Source organism: Saccopteryx leptura, chromosome 6 (genome assembly GCF_036850995.1).
Source record: "Saccopteryx leptura isolate mSacLep1 chromosome 6, mSacLep1_pri_phased_curated, whole genome shotgun sequence".
NCBI lineage: Eukaryota > Metazoa > Chordata > Mammalia > Chiroptera > Emballonuridae > Saccopteryx > Saccopteryx leptura.
Genome location: NC_089508.1, coordinates 3,206,647 through 3,224,038, shown reverse-complemented (window position 1 = coordinate 3,224,038; position 17,392 = coordinate 3,206,647). Strand labels below are relative to the sequence as shown.

Here is a 17,392-nt window from a genome sequence, read left to right as displayed (position 1 = left end):
CGCTCTACCACTGAGCCAACCGGCCAGGGCCTCTTTTTTTTTTTAATAAGAGAGAGAGCCCTGGCCGGTTGGCTCAGTGGTAGAGCATTGGCCTGGCATGTGGAAGTCCCAGGTTCGATTCCCAGTCTGGGCACACAGGAGAAGTACCCATCTGCTTCTCCACCCCTCCCTTCTCCTTCCTCTCTGTCTCTCTCTTCCCCTCCTGCAGCCAGGGTTCCATTGGAGCAAAGTTGGCCCTGGCGCTGAGGATGGCTCTGTGGCCTCTGCCTCAGGCACTAGAATGGCTCTGGTTGCAGTGGAGCAATACCCCAGATGGGCAGAGCATTGCCCCCTGGTGGGCATGCCAGGTGGATCCCAGTTGGGTGCATGCAGGAATCTGTGTCTCTGCCTCCCTGCTTCTCACTTTGGAAAAAATACAAAAGAGAGAGAGAGAGAGAAGCATCATCTGGTTGTTCCATTGAGTTGTGCCATTGATTGTTTTTCATATGGGCTCTGACCGGGGGTTGAGCTGGCGCCCTGGGGTTCAAACTGGTGCCCTCAGGATTGAGCTGGCAACCCCAGCTGAAACCAGGACCTTGGCACTCCGGGCCGACCCGCTCCACTGTGCCATTTGCCAGGGCCAGATTGGTTCTGATTAAGCATGTTTTGTCTATTTGGAGTCCTTTGCATTCCCTTATGTGTTTTAGGATCAATTTTTTTGATTTCTGCAGAATATAATTTTCTCTTTCTCATACCCACTAAGCAGTGTTCATGACATAATACTGTGCTGTCCAGTATAATAGCTGGGTGGCTAGGGAGCAGGTGAAGTGTGGCCAGTCTGCACTGAGATGGGTTGGAAGTGTGAATTTACACCAGATTTCGAAGTTAGTTTGGAAAAAAAGAACAAAATCTCATAAGTAATTTTTTATATTGTTGACCTGGGGTGGCTGTGGAGAAAGCCTCGACTGGGGTGCTGAGGTCTCATGTTTGAGACCCTGAGGTGGCCAGCTCGAGCGCAGGCTGGCCAGCTAGAGTGCAGGGTCACCGGCTTGAACGTGGGGTTATTGACACGATCCCCAAGGTGGTTGGCTTGAGTCCAAGGTTGCTGGCCCCACTCAAGGCAGATATGAGAAGCAATCAGTGAACAAGTAAGGTGCTGCAACTATGAGTTGATGCTTCTCATATCTCTCTCCCTTCCTGTCTTTCTCGTACGCTAAGAAAAAAAATTTTTTTATACCAATTACACATTGAAATGATAAAATTTTTACATTGGGTTAAATAATATATATTACATATGTTTACCTATTTCTTTTTACTTTTTTAATGTGATACTAGGAGATTTAAAGTTATTTTTGTTAATCTTATATTTATGTTGGATAGAATTTTTTTTTTTTTTTTGTATTTTTCTGAAGTTGGAAACGGGGAGGCAGACAGACTCCCGCATGTGCCCGACCGGGATCCACCCAGCATGCCCACCAGAGGGCAATGCTCTGCCCATCTGGGGTGTTGCTCCACTGCAGCCATTCTAGCGCCTGAGGCAGAGGCCATAGAGCCATCCCCAGCGCCCGGGCCATCTTTGCTCCAATGGAGCCTCTGCTGCGGGAGGGGAAGAGAGAGACAGAGAGGAAGGAGAGGGGGGGGGGTGGACAAGCAGATGGGCGCTTCTCCTGTGTGCCCTGGCCAGGAATTGAACCCGGGACTCCTGCACGCCAGGCCGACGCTCTACCACTGAGCCAACTGGCCAGGGCCGGATAGAATTATTTTTATTATTATTATTTTTTTGTATTTTTCTGAAGCTGGAAACGAGGAGGCAGTCAGACAGACTCCTGCATGTGCCCGACCGGGATCCACCCGGCACGCCCACCAGGGGGCGACGCTCTGCCCCTCCGGGGCTTCGCTCTGTTGCGACTAGAGCCACTCCAGCGCCTGGGGCAGAGGCCAAGGAGCCATCCTCAGCGCCCGGGCCATCCCTGCTCCAATGGAGCCTCGGCTGCGGGAGGGGAAGAGAGAGACAGAGAGGAAGGAGAGGGGGAGGAGTGGAGAAGCAGATGGGCGCCCCTCCCGTGTGCCCTGGCCAGGAATCGAACCCGGGACCTCTGCACGCCAGGCCGACGCTCCACCACCGAGCCAACCAGCCAGGGCCAGAATTATTTTTTAATAGCATGGCATTCTATTATTTAATTGACTATGTGCTGAACTCATGATTATGTCAAAGTTTCTTTTTATTTACTGAGGTATAATTGACATACAGCATTATATTAGTTTCAGGTATACAACATAGTGATTAGCTATTTGTATGTATGGTGAAGTGGTCACAAAAAATCTATTTAACATTCATTATCATGCATAGTTACAGAATTTTTTTCCTAGTGATGAGAACTTTTAAGATTTACTTTCTGCCCTGGCTGGTTGGCTCGGTGATAGAGTGTCAGCCCATTGTGTGGAAGTCCCGGGTTTGATTCCTGGTTCAGGCACACAGTAGAAGCGCCCATCTGGTTCTTGACCTCTTCCTCTCCGGCAGCCATGGCTCTGTTGGTTCAAATGCATTGCTCCAGGTGCTGAGGATGGCTCCGTGGAGCCCTCCACCTCAGGTGCTAAAAAGAGCTCGGTTATGATCAGATGGGCAGAGCATTGGCCCTAGATGGGGGTTGCTGGGTGGATTCAGGTCGAGGTGCATGCAGGAGTCTGTCTTTCTATCTCCCCTCTTATCACTTGGAAAAGAAGAAGAAAACAGATTTACCTTCTTAGCAGCATTCAAATATGCAATACAGTGTTATTAACTGCTGTCACCATGCAGTACACTGTACCCCCAGGACTTCCTCATTTTATAACTGGAAGCTTGTTTTCACTCCCTTCATCTATTTTACCCATTCCCTAGCCTCCGCCTCTGGCAGCCGGCAGTCTGTTCTCTGTTATCTATGGGTTTGTCTTTTTGTTTTTTGGATTTCACTTACAAATGAGATCATACAGTATTTGTCTTTCCCTGTCTGACTTATTTCAGTGAGTGTAATGCCCGCAAGGGTCCCTCCTGTTGTTTGCAGCTGGTAAGATGATGGCCAAGTCAGTTTGTTGATTCAGTTCTCTGTTATTGGGCACTTAGCTTGTTTCCAGTGTTCTCTGCTTTACACAGTGTTGTGATGAGTAACGGTGCAGCCAGGTCTTGGGCACTCCTGTGGTATGTCACTCCTGCGTGGCTGCCAGGACGGGGTTCATACGGAGGGCACGGGAAGTGTGTGTGCTCTACTTACTTCTGTGTCCTGGGCACGCAGACTCTTGTGTTACAGTGTTGAGTATGTAAGGAAGCTTTTCACATTAACACATTAATGTTTCAGAATAAGGCCGTAAACAGATGAAACACATATTGATCAAGTCTCCCCCAACATCCGGGCTCTGTTCCAAGAGCTGGCAACACAGAGGTGAGTGAGTCCAACTCCTAGCCTCTTGAGTGTGTATTCTAATGGGGGAGGGAGGGGCCAGTCCAGGCCCCAGCCACCCTGTGAGTTAGTGCTCCAGAGCCTCTAGAGCGTGTTGGAGAGGAGAAAAGGCCTGCGAGGCAGGGTGGGACGGGAACACGACTTCCCAGTTGTTCCCAGTTGCCGGGGAGCACTCTGTGATCGGGGAGCGGTGGAGCAGGGCTTGGAAGAAGCAAGGAAGGGAGCCGTGGGAAGATCTGGGGAGAAGCGTGTTTCTAGGTCGACAGGCAGGAAGTACAAAGGCCTGGAGCGGGGAATGTGGTTGGCATGTTTTAGGAGCACAGCAAGGAGGCCAGTGTGGTTGGAGCTTGGTGAGGTGTGGTTGGGTTTGGAAGAGGGAGCAGAGAGAGAGCCCTTGCTGACAGGGTGGGTGCGGGGTGTGTGACCAACCTGGTGGTGGTACGGGTGGGACTTGGTGGGACTTGGTGGGACTTGGTGAGCCGGGGTTGCTGCGGGGGTGGGGAGGTAGGGTGGGGGTCAGAAGCAAGGGAGAAGCACTGGAGTTGTTCTGTCCCGGTCTGCAAGTCACAGGGCGCTGGGGCTGGAGGAGATGTGTGTGGACTTAGGAACAGCCACTTGGGCATCGGGCAGGTTCAGTGAGAGCTGACCATTGGATTCAGGAACCTGGAGGTCTTGGGAACTGGGCAGGGGTGGTGTCGTAGACAGTGGGGGTGGGGTGGGGGAAAGGAAAGGGGGGAGGGAGTACCCATTGACAGTTCATTGAAAGGGTTTGCTCTCAGGCGGACAGAATGACGGTGTGAGGAGCGGGGCCAGGCTGCTGCTGCCCTGTGTGGTGGGGTGGGCTGGACATGGGCTGAGGGGGGGCAGGTACACACTGCCTCTGGTTCCAGAAGCAGAGAGGGACAGGGAGGGAAGAGGTGTAGTGGGCTTGGTTCTGGAGTTAAATGTAAAATTTGCATGAATTTTTCATAGATGCATAAGATTTCACATAAGCTCAGTTACTTTAAAGTGCTTACCCAGGGGGTTCTCTCTCCTGTGCCCTTGGGGTATTTTGGTGGAAAAGTTTGAGAAGCTACTTCATTACTGTATTCTGTTGTTGTGTTGTGAAATCTCACCCAAGTGGGTATTTAACCTTAAAGAGTTTGAGATTCACTTACCCATTTTGTTATCCTTAATAGAGCTTCTGCAGCTGCTCCAAATATCCCTCCATTTGTGCATCTTAATAGCTGCTTGGCAAGCCGCTTGGTTCTGCACTGGGGAGGCCGCTGGCAGAACCGGGCGCCTGGGCAGAACGGGGCGCCCGAGCCCCCCTTCCCGCCCCTCTCGGGGGAAGGATGTGGAGGGAGGCAGGCCCTGGAGGTGCAGTACCCTCCAAGGACACTTCAGCAAGCCCGTTTCCGGTTTTCTTGAAGCACTTAGCAGGTGCACTGCACGTCTTTTAATTCTTCCATCGATTTGGGGGAAGGAGACAGAGAGAGAAGCATCAGCTTGCCGTTCCAGCTACTGGTGCGCACATCAGTGGCTTCTCATACGTACCCTGACCGGGGATTGAACCTGCCACCTCTGGGTGCTGGGCCAACGCCCTGTCGACTGAGCCACCCAGCCTGGGCCTGCCCTGCACACATCCTCTGACTCTGGCAGGTGTCTGGGCGAGTGGCCGGTCGTTGGCAGTCAGTCACTCGCTTCTCTCCGACTTGCTACGTTGCCTGCCTTTTCTTTCCAGATGGTTTTCATATGATTAAGCCCCCCCTCCCTCCGGTTCAGCTTCTTCATCCTTCCCAGTGGAAAGTGCTGTGAACGATTAGATCCACTGCACAAAATTAGTTCGTGGAGCGGGAGTGGTGAGAGATCAGAGGCCTGGTCCTCCTGTGATCGCAGACGCGATGGCCGGGGCCTGCAGGGAGCTTGATTGGTAACTGGCAGTGTCACTGAGTGGCTGGGTCACACCGCATTCCAGCTCTCCACGTGGACCCATGGCTCCTTCCCTCGTTCCTCTTGAATTCGGGGGTGGGGTGGGGTGGCTGCCTGCTGGGCCTCCAGCACTCCCCCTTCCATTCCTAAGGACTGGCTTCCCAGGCCACTGGGCACGGAGGCCTTCCCTGACCGCCCCTGCACAGCCCCTCTTTAAGTGTCTGCCTCCCTGTCCCGCCAGCGACGTGTTTGTGTGTGTATTGCCTCTTGGTCCCCCCTCCAGTCGGAGGGTTCGTGGGGGCAGGGACTGTATAGTCTTTGGGGTTTTTTTGTTTTTTGTTTGTTTTGTTCTTGTTTTTGTTTTTTCTGTATTTTTCAGAAGCTGGAAACGGGGAGGCAGTCAGACAGACTCCCGCACGCGCCCGACCAGGATCCACCCGGCATGCCCACCAGGGGGCGATGCTCTGCCCATCTGGGGCGTTGCTCTGTCGCGACCAGAGCCGTTCTAGCGCCTGGGGCAGAGGCCACAGAGCCATCCTCAGCTCCCGGGCCAACTTTGCTCCAGTGGAGCCTTGGCTGCAGGAGGGGAAGAGAGAGACAGAGAGGAAGGAGAGGGGTAGGGGTGGAGAAGCAGATGGTCGCTTCTCCTGTGTGCCCTGGCCGGGAATCGAACCCGGGACTCCTGCACGCCAGGCCGATGCTCTACCACTGAGCCAACCGGCCAGGGCTGTCTTTGTTTTTTTAAACAGACAGGAAGGGAGAGAGATGAGAAGTAGCAACTCCTAGTTGTGGCACTTCAGTTGTTCATTGATTGCTTCTCATCTGTGCCTTGGCCAGAGATTCCAGCTAAGTCAGTGACCCCTTGCTGAAGCCAGTGACCATGGTGTCCTGTCTATGATCCCACGCTCAAGCCAGTGACCTCAAGCCCGTGCTCAGGCCAGCGACTTGGGGTTTCTACCCTGGGTCCTCCATACCTCAGGGGACACTATCTGCTGCGCCACCTCCCATCAGGCCAGGACTGTCGTCTTGTTTTCAGCCTTGTACACCAGCATCTGGTGAGGGCCATGGCACACTCGTGCTCGGCAAGTGTGTGGGACAGACGTGTAAATCTGGACTTTAAGTCCAGATGGCTGTTGTCTCCTGGCTGTTAAAGGGGCTCGCGAGTCACTCTTCCAGACAGTGCCTGTCCTGTTGTCACTGAACAGTCCTGTGCAACTCCTGCTGAGAGGTGTTAGACTGGAATTAGTGAATGTGCCACACATTGTGCAGCGTGCTGGGCAGCGCCTTGTAACCGAACACTAAGATTTTTGCAGCAGCGGGTATGACTGTTGGCACCAAGTGGTCCAGAGACTGTGGATCGCCTGGCACGTGGCAGGCCCTGCTGCCCCAGGAGGTGCCGACATGTCTCCAGAGCTTGGGGGATGTCAGGATCGCAGGCGTGGGGTTGTGGACCTGTTTCGGGCAGTATGTCTCCAGAAGAAAACGGGTGGTCGGCGTGGTGTGTGAGTGACAAGCACACGCTGAGGAGGCAGTGCCATGGGGCCTGGCGTGTGCTGTCACCCTCGTCGATGCCGAAAAGCATGACTGTCTCAGGTGTGCCACACAGGGCCTGGCACGTGGCACTGCTCCTGGGCGCAGGGAGTAGAGGAAGTGGCCTCTGTGGACCGTCCTGCATCTGTTTCCCAGGGGTCTGGCACTGGTCAAGGAGCAGCGAGCGAGGCTTGAGGCTTGAGGCAAGGCGCCCCTCCTGACCCTCTGGGCCTCAGTGCCCTCCACTGGTGGGTCTGATCCTCAGCGCTGCACTGACCTGGCCGCAGTCTCGCACTGCCTGTCGCTGGGCCAGGAGTCTCAACATTAGTTACACTTAATGTACGTTTCCTGACTTAAAATATAATGAGGATAGTTTTTTTTTTAATGTTTCTAAGATGCATTTTTGATGTAGGTAGATGTCTTTGTAAAAAATTACCTGCTTCCTGAAATGGTACTTGCTAAGTGCTTGTGAGAAAAAGTGTTGAGTTGCCAGGCTGCAGGCAAGCTGCCAGTTTTATTAGAACGGGGAGAGCCGTGCTCGGCTGTGTGCAGTCTGCACGTCCCAAGCCTTTCGAGAGGACAGAGGGCGAGGTCGTGTGTTCTCGGAGCAGATGTCACTCTGTAGTATTTCTAAAGTTTTTCTGTGGGCTTTGATGAATTATGTAGACTGTATTAACTCACATCTGAACATGTATATTACAGAGGATTCTTTCAATGTAGAATTATTTGTGTCCCAGGTACTTAAGATTTAATGAGCCATGACACTGAGTTAGAAACACACATTCCGTCTTGCAGATTTTGTGAGAGATGTTACAGTTTTCAGAAAGACTTAGTGCGGTCTTTTGTAATATATTCTAAGATGTGTAAGACTAGAGTTTGTGCTGTAAGAACTTCCTTCAAGACAGGTCCGGTGAGCAGCAGTGCAGGACAAGGGCAGCACCCAGGGCGCTGTGGTGAGTATGTGCCAGTCGTTATCTAACAGGGTTTCAGAGATGCCCCTTGTGTTGTGTAATTACCCTTTTCCGGGGACCAGCCTGTAATATAAAAAATACCTGGCAGTACTGTCTTTGTTCACATGGGTTACGTTTAGGGAATGGGAAATGTTTGCATGGGAAATGTTTGCGTGTATCGTGTTTTACATGTTTGCATCTGTGTTGCGTGCATACACATCAAGTTTCCAAGTGGGCCTTCAGAGTATTTTAGTATATTATGGAGGATTTTTAAAAGGTCTGGAAATGTGCTATGTGCTTAATTGCTTAGATATTTTCTTTTCCTGGGATTTAGAAAAATAAAACAGCACTGGATATCACGTGGGAAAATGGTCAATGGACACAATACTGTAAGATTTTCCGTAGAGATAGTTAAATTCCCAGCGGGGCACAATGGGAAGGCTCCATTAACATGTTAGATGGTATCATAATTTTGGAAAAACCATTTCACTGTAAGGGTGTTGACAAAAACTGAAGCTGTCTCTGCCTGGTTTTGATAGTGCTTAGCTCTATGGGTAGCAAGTTGATGCAGCATCAAAACCGATGTAAAATTACCTATGTTGTCAGTATGCAGATTTTCTTTATTTAGTATTTAAACTACAAAACTTACCAATCCTGACTAATTTGAAATACAGTAGCATAAAAAGAATTAGACCGACCAAACTGAAAAAAATGTGTGCATACCTAAAGTAGTTTCTTTTCTTGATTTTGGTTAAGTTAACAGAAGTATCTTCACATCTATAATTTCTGGTAACTTAATGAGAACACGCTGAACTTTTGGGTCACAATAAATTTCCCATTATGTAAAATATCTTGCACACTGGCTGACTCATTGTGAGTGATGAGTAGACACGATCCTCTTCCGATGGAAAATAGAAACACATTATTGTAATGATGTCAGCCAATTATAGAACTGTGCTTTCAGAGTTACCACGTTGTTTTCTCTTGGCTGGGTCGTTGAAAACTTTGAGGTGGACAGACCACCGTGGGAACAAATTGGGAGCTCTTCCGTTTTCTGTAGAGGATGTAGTCTTTCTCTAATTAGTTTATTTTATGCAGAGGCCTATTTGTGAGTTTTATGTTTGGGTGGTGAATGTGTTTTCTTTGACTTCACGGACTTCAAGCCTTGTAAATATTTCTGTGTCTTAAAAGCCCCCAAGTGCTTTTTATTTATTTCATTGTAGAACTAAGTAAATGAATGCTTTCTGGTGGTTATAATGGGGTGGATAGTTTTTCTAGTGATATTCTTTGATGTTTAAAAGTGCTACAGTTTGGCCCTGGCTTAGTGGTAGAGCATTGGCCCTCCATATGGATGTCCTGGGTTCGATTCCCGGTCAGGGCACACAGGAGAGGCATCCATCTGCTTCTCCACCTCTCCCCCTCTTGCTTCTCTCTCTCCACCTCCTGCAGCCATGGCTCAATTGAAGCAAGTTGGCCCTGGCCGCTGAGGATAGCTCCATGGCCTCTGCCTCAGGTGCTAAGAAGAGCTCAGTTGCTGAGCAATGTAGCAACATGCCAGATGGGCAGAACATTGCCCATTAGTGGGCTTGCTGGATGGATCACACTGTGGTGCATGCCTCCCCTCCTCTCACTGAATAAAAATAAATAAAAGTGCTACATTTATATATGTGTGTGTGTGTGTGTGCGCGCACGCGCGCAATTGATACTTGACATTAGAGTTAAAATCAGTTTTTTTCTTGAAGAGCCTTGGTCAGTTAGCTCAGTTGGATAGGGTGTTGTCCCAAAACACCCGTGGTTGCAAGTTTGATCCCTGGAAAGCGACCAATGAGTGTACAACTAAGTAGAACGACAAATGAACACTTCTCTCCCTCCCTCTCTCTCCCCTTCCTCTCCCTCTCCCCCTCCCTCTCCCTCTCCCTCTCCCTCTCCCTTTCCCTCTCCCTCTCCCTCTCCCTCTCCCTCTCCCTCTCCCTCTCCCTCTCCCTCTCCCTCTCCCTCTCCCTCTCCCTCTCCCTCTCCCTCTCCCTCTCCCTCTCCCTCTCCCTCTCCCTCTCCCTCTCCCTTTCCCTCTCCCTCTCCCTCTTCCCCCTCCCTTCCTCTCTGTCACTCTAAAATCAATCAATCCATAAAAAAAAATAAAATAAAGAAAAATTGAACTCTGAGATCTTGGGGGAGAAAAAAATGACCAAAAACAGTGATAACTTGTTTTGAACAATGAGAAGCTTGTTTAACATTATTTGGAAGGGGTTACCCTCAAAATAATGCATATTGGGGGGCATAATTTTCCCTTTTTTTTTTTTGGTTTCTTTCTTTGAGATGGTGAGCTGTATCTCATTAGTGATGTTAATTCAGACATTTGGCCTTAGGTTGGATTGTATCAGCTTTTAAAAAAATAACTGTGTTGAGATGGTCACATCCCGTCACTTCACCTGTGTGCCCTGCTCATTGGTTTTTAGTATCTTCAGAGTTTGTGCAGCCGCGGCCTGTAGTGGGCATCAGCGGAACCGTGGACCACGTGGCCCTGTGCCTGCCATCCATCGTTCACTCAGTGTCACGGTCTCAATGCACAGTAGCCGCCTGTCAGTGGGTTGTTTTCTGTTGTTGTTGCCAGTCATATATTCCACTCTGTAGACGGACCACATTTTATGTATCTGTGAAGCCATCGACAGGCATTTGGGTTGTTATGACTAGTGCCCCTGGGAACAGTTGCGTGTGCAAGTTTTTGTGTGCACGTTTTCGTTTTCTTGTGGGCGTGGACCGGGGCCGTGCACCCGCTGGGGAGGCTGCTTTTGCGTGTCTCTGTTGGTTCTGGTTTGTGTGTGCAGAGAAGGCTCTGCTACTTGTAACTGCTGCTTCTCTGACCTTTGCTGGCGACTCCAGTTTTTATATGCTAAGAGGTCCCTGGACACCCTGCTGCCTGCAGAATTGTCGCCTCTTTCTTCCCTAAGACCTGATGACATGCGGTGGTCATCACAGGGTCTTATCAGATAAGTGTCCTGTTCCAGTGTTGGCAGATAATGAAGTCTGTTCTGTGTCTGAGCCAGTTAAATCTTGTCTATATCTTCTGTTTTTCTCTCCTTCTCCCCTACTCCCCCTTCTCGGGGACTGGCTTGGTTCTCTGGGCCCAGCAGCAGGGAGTAGTGACGGTGACTTGTCTCTATTTTCCCTTCAGTGGCAGTGGGCCGCGCCTTTGGCTTTATTTCATGGGAATTTTGGGAACCGGGTTGTCTATTTTTGAAGTAATAAACATCTTACCATCGTAGGGATACTCTTGAGCATTTTGTTAAATGAGACCTACAGGGATGTTTCCATGATTTGTTTCAAATTCATGCAAATGTGCATTAATGCTGTCAGCTAATTGCCTGAGTTAGATTATGAATTTCATTACTGCTGTTTAATTAAGGAGCAGATTCTGCCATGGTCATTCCAATTAGTGGGGAGAGTCCTGAAGGTCTATCATCATGTATTTAAACCCAGGGGGGCTTGGAAAAAATGGAGTGCTCTGTGGATACTGGCTGCATTTTGTAAGAGGCGTGCCTCATGTTTTGAGAATCGTATGTATGCGACTGGGAACCTTTCAGGGCTCACATCAGTTAAGAGGGAGGAAGAGCTTACTCCTTCCCTGTGGACCAGGAGCCCCAGGTCCCAGAGGGCCCGCAGCTGGTGGGAAAAGGTCAGTGCTGGAGGGAGGGAGTTCGAGTGCCTGCCCTTTCTGCTCGCTCCACACTGTGGGCCAAGGGGAAGGAGGGTGTGTGGAGACGAGGTGCTGCCCGCAGCAGGTGGTGCCCAGTACAGAGCCCCAGACAGCTAGCTGGCACAGCATTGCCTGGCACTCTGCGTCGTGGGGCACGCAGCACAGCACTGTGGGGCACAGCATTGTGGGGCACACAGCACAGCACTGTGGGGCATAGCATCGTGGGGTGCACAGCACAGCACTGTGGGGCACAGCATCGTGGGGTGCACAGCACAGCACTGTGGGGCACAGCATCGTGGGGCACACAGCACAGCACTGTGGGGCACAGCATCGTGGGGTGCACAGCACAGCACTGTGGGGCACAGCATCGTGGGGTGCACAGCACAGCACTGTGGGGCACAGCATCGTGGGGCGCACAGCACAGCACTGGGGGGACAGCATCGTGGGGTGCACAGCACAGCACTGTGGGGCACAGCATCGTGGGGTGCACAGCACAGCACTGGGGGGACAGCATCGTGGGGCACACAGCACAGCACTGTCTGGCACTCTGCGTCGTGGGGCACACAGCACAGCACTGTGGGGCACAGCATCGTGGGGTGCACAGCATTGTGGGGCACAGCATCGTGGGGCGCACAGCACAGCACTGGGGGGACAGCATCGTGGGGTGCACAGCACAGCACTGTGGGGCACAGCACAGCACTGGGGGGACAGCATCGTGGGGTGCACAGCAGTGCGCTGGAATATTTCTCCTGTGTGAGCCGCTGCCGCCTCCTGTCTCTAAGGTCTCTAACGTGGGATGATAGGGAGCCCCTACCCGTGCACAGAACCGTGGTTTTCAGATGGTTCGATGGAAGCAGTTTGGATGGCCCTGTTGTGGGCTCCTCATCACCCCCTCCCCTGACATTCAGCCACGACCCTAGAGCCCCTCACTCCCCCACCGGTTCACATTACCTCCAGCGGAGTTGGGAGTTCTCACTGCTGGGCGGGCGGGAGTCTGGGCCCCTGGCAGCTGCTGACCCCACCCCTCTAGGGCACTGTCTGTCCCAGGGGGCACAAGTCTTGATATAAGACCCCTGCCAGCTCCTCCCTTCACTCCTGGGAAAGCCCGCTTGGGCCAGAGCACAGGGCTCTGGCTCCTGGGGCTCAGGGCCTCGGACTGATCAGGAGGGCGGGAGAGTGTGCTGCCACGCTGGGCCGCCTGGGGCCCCAGGGGGAGACTGCCACAGAGAACCAGCCTTGATCTCGGATTTGAAAGGCAGAGAGTTGTAGGGGAGTGCCCAGGCCTGAATGTGCCCAGGGGCTTCTGGTACAAGTTCCTGTGAGGCTGCTGCACCGCTCACCACTGGAGTGAGTCTACAAAGCGCCATGATGGCAAAGAGGAGCTTCCTCAGCTCGCGGCCTTCCCTCTGATCACCCACCTCGTGCTGCGAGGTCCTCCCGGTCCGCCAGGAATATACCCGGGCTTAAAATACTCATTTATTCACATCTCGCCTATTTGAGAGATCAGGGTCAGAAAGCTGCAGTGTTTCCACAGATCTGATCCCCCACCCCCACCCCTGAGTCGAGCCCCAGGGAAGCGTCATCCTTTCCGTTTGGTGTTAATGGACTTCGGCTAGTGCTTAGAACTCCACGCAGCTGCTGGGTAGGCTTGGCCGGTGGAGTCCCCGGGGCTGAGTGCTGGCTCTTCCACCCAGACTGTAACTTAAGTATCTCTGTGCCTCGGTTTCCACAGCTGTGAGGCAGAGAGGATGCTGGTACCTACCTCACAGAGGGACAGGTGGGGCGGGCAGTGGTAGCTGAGCTATGAGCTACGGGGGGCCAGGTGCAGTGACGTCACTATCCTGTGGTGTGGTGACCACTAGGGATAACAGCCCGGAGGAAGGGCCCTGCCGCTGGGGGGGAGGGAGCCTGTGATGACTCACGGGGAGGGGATTCCGGAGTCTGTGCTGGGGGGTTAGGTAGAGGAGGGTTTGCAGAGGCAGCACGGTGTTTTCAGGGTACTGCCTGTCGTTCCGTGGTACTGGACCAAGGGGTGACCAGTGCACTCCTTACCCTGTTTACCCCCTCACCTGTTCCCTCCCCAGCCCCTGCTCATCCTCAGGCGGGCCCCATGTGGGGGCTGGAACACAGTGCTGCTGAGTGGGAGCCCCACAGGAGTCCCCACCAGGGGCGGTTCATCGCCAGAGTCGCTGGAGGACAGCTGCTGCCTGGTGAAGGCTCTCCGGTTGGTGCCACCCCGCGCGGTCCCGGGTCTGCCCCTGCGCAGTGCTCGGGCATCAGTTGGTCACGGTGGTGGCAGTGACCTCGCTGAGGATTCTATGGTGCCCGCGTTGCGGGTGTTGTCCGCCACCTCCCTGTCCCAGGCGAGCACTGTGCTTCAGCCCTGTTCCTGTCCCTTCTGCGCAGAGCCTCCCCTGGACCTCCGCGAGCTCCGGCTCTGCCCCCCTGGACCTCCGCGAGCTCCGGCCCTGCCCCCCGGGCATGCTGCTCCTCCTTGGGATCGGAAGGACTCTTCCGCCATTAGTCCCCCCCCCCCCAGTGCCTGTCCCAGTCCGACAGTGACGTCTGCCTCATGCAGCATGTGGCCCATGCCCTCCCAGCAGATCACACGAAGGAATGAAAATTAAAGGCTGCTTAGTGAGCACACCACTACTCGAGCTTAAGTCCCTTTTCCTGAATTTGGTTTGTCTTTTTTTTCTTCTTTCTGAATTGGCAGTGGTTTAATATTTCAAGTGCTCTGACCACATAATGGTTTCTGCTGTCCCGTGAGGGCGCTGGGTGTGGAGGGGATGGCTGCCCACAGAGGAACTGGAAGTGCTCACTGTACTTGCCCTTTCTGGACTGCCGGCTGGTCCCAGCAGCCCCTGGGCAGGGGCTCTGAGGCTGGTGCTGAGCAGCAGGTGGGAGGAGCCTCCCTGGCAGCCCGTGGGCACTGGAGACCGTGTGCCAGCCGGCGTGCACGTTTCCTCGAGTTCAGCAGTCTTAGCACCCTGCCTGGTGCGGGCTGTCTGCTGGTGAAGACCACAGACCAGTCGGCCTCTAGGGAACAGGTTGGAAATCTAGAACACCCCTCCCCCTGCCCCCGTGCCGCTGCCAGGTATTTGCAACATTTTTTAGAGGTACGCACAGTAATCTTTGTGATTCGAGGCAGCTTGCTGTGCCAAGGAGTCTCTCCCCTGCGCTCTGGCATGCGAGATCGGTAGCTTTCCGAAAGACTGCAATGCAGCGGTTCCCGAAGTCTCTGTTAACGTGGGGACAGTGGCGGGGAGGTCCCCTGTGCCCCTTCAGAGCCGCGACTGGGGGCCTGGGGCCTGCTGTGTGAGGCAGGAGATGGGGAAGGCCGTGAGCGCCCCCCAGGCCCTAGCCGGCTGGTGGCGAGGAAGGGTGCAGCGTCTGTCCGTCCCTGGAGGCTGAGGCCAGCGCAGCGGGACCTGCTGCAGCCCCTGTGCGTGGCCGGCGCGGGGGCCTCCTGGAGACGAGACACTGAAGCTGCCTCTGCAGCTTGTGCACGGAGGTCTTGCTGTCCCCGCTGTTCGGCGGCGTGGGGGAAGGTGAGGGACTTCACCGAGCATGCATCCTGTGTGCGCAGAATGCGTGCGTTCATGTACGAGTGTCCTTAGGAACAAAGGCAGAGAATGAGGGTCGAACAGATCTCATTCGAACCGAAGAGGTAAAACTTCGGTTTCTTACTAAGGACCATTTGGACGTTTGAAGGATTACCTTATTTAGTGTGGGCATATGCCCACGGAATAAATCATTGAAGGTGTTCTTTAGAGAGATCTGCTTTTTCCCTTTGACTTGCTAAGTAAACATGGTGGAATTTTAGAGCTGTAGATGCAACGCAGCATGTGTGTTTCTTTACCTGAAGCAACACGACGCTTCCATGGATCTGTTGAACAGAATCTCAGCCATATGGCGCTGGTAACAAAGTCTAACGGCCTCCTCACTTCTTCTTTGCCTTTCTGTGAGCGTGCTATCCTGGGACGGCGGGGCAGACTCCGCCTCCACTGTTTGCCTACGAGGGAGGCTGAGAGTCAGAGCTCAGATTTGTTGTTTGGCTATGACTTTGTGGCCCCAAACTGTATTAAACACATTAGGAGTGGCAATTTAATATGCCCCAATGCCAAGAACTAGAGTGCCGGGGGTTACCACGGCAACCACTTTGCCTTCCACAAAGCTTATGAATGGGGTTCTGAACTGTGTCTGGTGTTTTAAGTTGAGAGGTTCCAGCTGAGAGGCTGCAGTCACGATGAGTGTGAATAAATTCAGCTGCCCGTGCGCAGCGAGCATGTCCTTTCTCTGTGGACCAGGGCTGTCCGTGCAGCTCTCAGTTCTTTCTCTGGTGTGAGTGACACCGGCCTCGGCCTCTCGGTTCCTGGAAACAGCCTGTGGCTGAGACGTGGTTTTCAGTGCAGGTGGGAGGTCCAGCCTGGGTGAGCACCACAGCCCACACCTCAGCCTGCAGCGGCGTGGCGTGGGCCAGCTCTGCGCAGCCTCCCAGCACGCAGCTGCAGTCGTGTGCCTGCGTGGCCTGGCCGGGCGTCTCCCCGCGTCCACAGCCGCTCTCCAGCCACATGCTGCGCTGTGGGGCGGTGGCCTGGCCTGTTGCTGGCCCTGCGTGCTCTGAGGGCTGTTTTGAAGGGGGAGGCCCTCGTCGGAAAGACCCGTGCCCAAATGCCAGTTTCTGGGAGTCACAAAGAAAGGCCCATTTCTCTGCCCCAAAGGATGGCTTGCTGTTTGTTGGAGATATGTGTGGCATCGTTTCTTTGAAAAGCAGTTCCCCTTGTGTATTTAAACTGTATCGAGTGTCTTGACTGCATGGGACTGTAGTGTCTCTTTGTTAATATTTTTCAAAGGCCTCTAACAACCTGGCTGCCTGGGGGCTGAGACCAGAGGAGGCTCTGGGACGGTGGTGGCTGGTCAGGCAGCGGTTCCTACGAGGGCCCAGCCAGGTTCTGGGATGACCTGTTGCACTCTGCAGAATTCATTCCCTTTGTGAAGAAACACAGCTCATAAAGTTGAAGGTTTAAGCTTGAGCCTGACCCACGGTGGCGTAGTGCAGTGATCTCCAACCTTTTTTGGGCCACGGACCAGTTTAATGTCAGAAAATATTTTCACGGACTGGCCTTTAGGGTGGGACGGATAAATGTATCACGTGACTGAGACAAGCGTCAAGAGTGAGTCTTAGACAGATGTAACAGGGAATCTGGTCTTTTTTTTTTTTTTTTTTTTTTTTTTTTACAGAGACAGAGAGAGTCAGAGAGAGAGATAGACAAAGACAGACAGACAGGAACGGAGAGAGATGAGAAGCATCAATCATTAGTTTTTCATTGCGCGTTGCAACACCTTAGTTGTTCATTGATTGCTTTCTCATATGTGCCTTGACCGCAAGCCTTCAGCAGACCGAGTAGCCCCTTGCTGGAGCCAGCGACCTTGGGTTCAAGCTGGTGGGCTTTTGCTCAAACCAGACGAGCCCGCGCTCAAGCGGGCGACCTCAGGGTCTCGAACCTGGGTCCTTTGCATCCCAGTCCAACGCTCTATCCACTGTGCCACCGCCTGGTCAGGCGAATCTGGTCATTTTTTAAAAATAAAACATCGTTCAAACTTAGGCATAAATAAAACGGAAATAATGTAAGTTATTCTTTCTCTGCGGACCAGTACCAAATGGCCCATGGACCAGTACCGGTCCGTGGCCTGGGGGTTGGGGACCACTGGTGTAGTGGATAAAGCGTCAACCTGGAATGCTGAGGTCGCCGTTCGAGACCCTGGGCTTGCCTGGGTCAAGGCACATAAGAGAAGCAATCAGTGAGCAACTAAAGTAACGCAACTCTGAGTTGATACTTCTCTGTCTGCCCCACTCCCCTCGCCTTTTTACACCCTCTGTTTATGTAAAG

General features: G+C 52.8%; 2 protein-coding genes across 6 annotated transcripts in view; both read left to right on the top strand.

The window, feature by feature from the left end:
• The window catches only part of AMN (amnion associated transmembrane protein), a 145,178-nt gene that overhangs the window by 37,248 nt on the left and 90,538 nt on the right, over nucleotides 1-17,392 (top strand). The gene's annotated exons all lie outside the window — the stretch shown is intronic.
• TRAF3 (TNF receptor associated factor 3) overlaps nucleotides 1-17,392 on the top strand; it is a 128,671-nt gene that overhangs the window by 37,260 nt on the left and 74,019 nt on the right. The window lies entirely within an intron of this gene.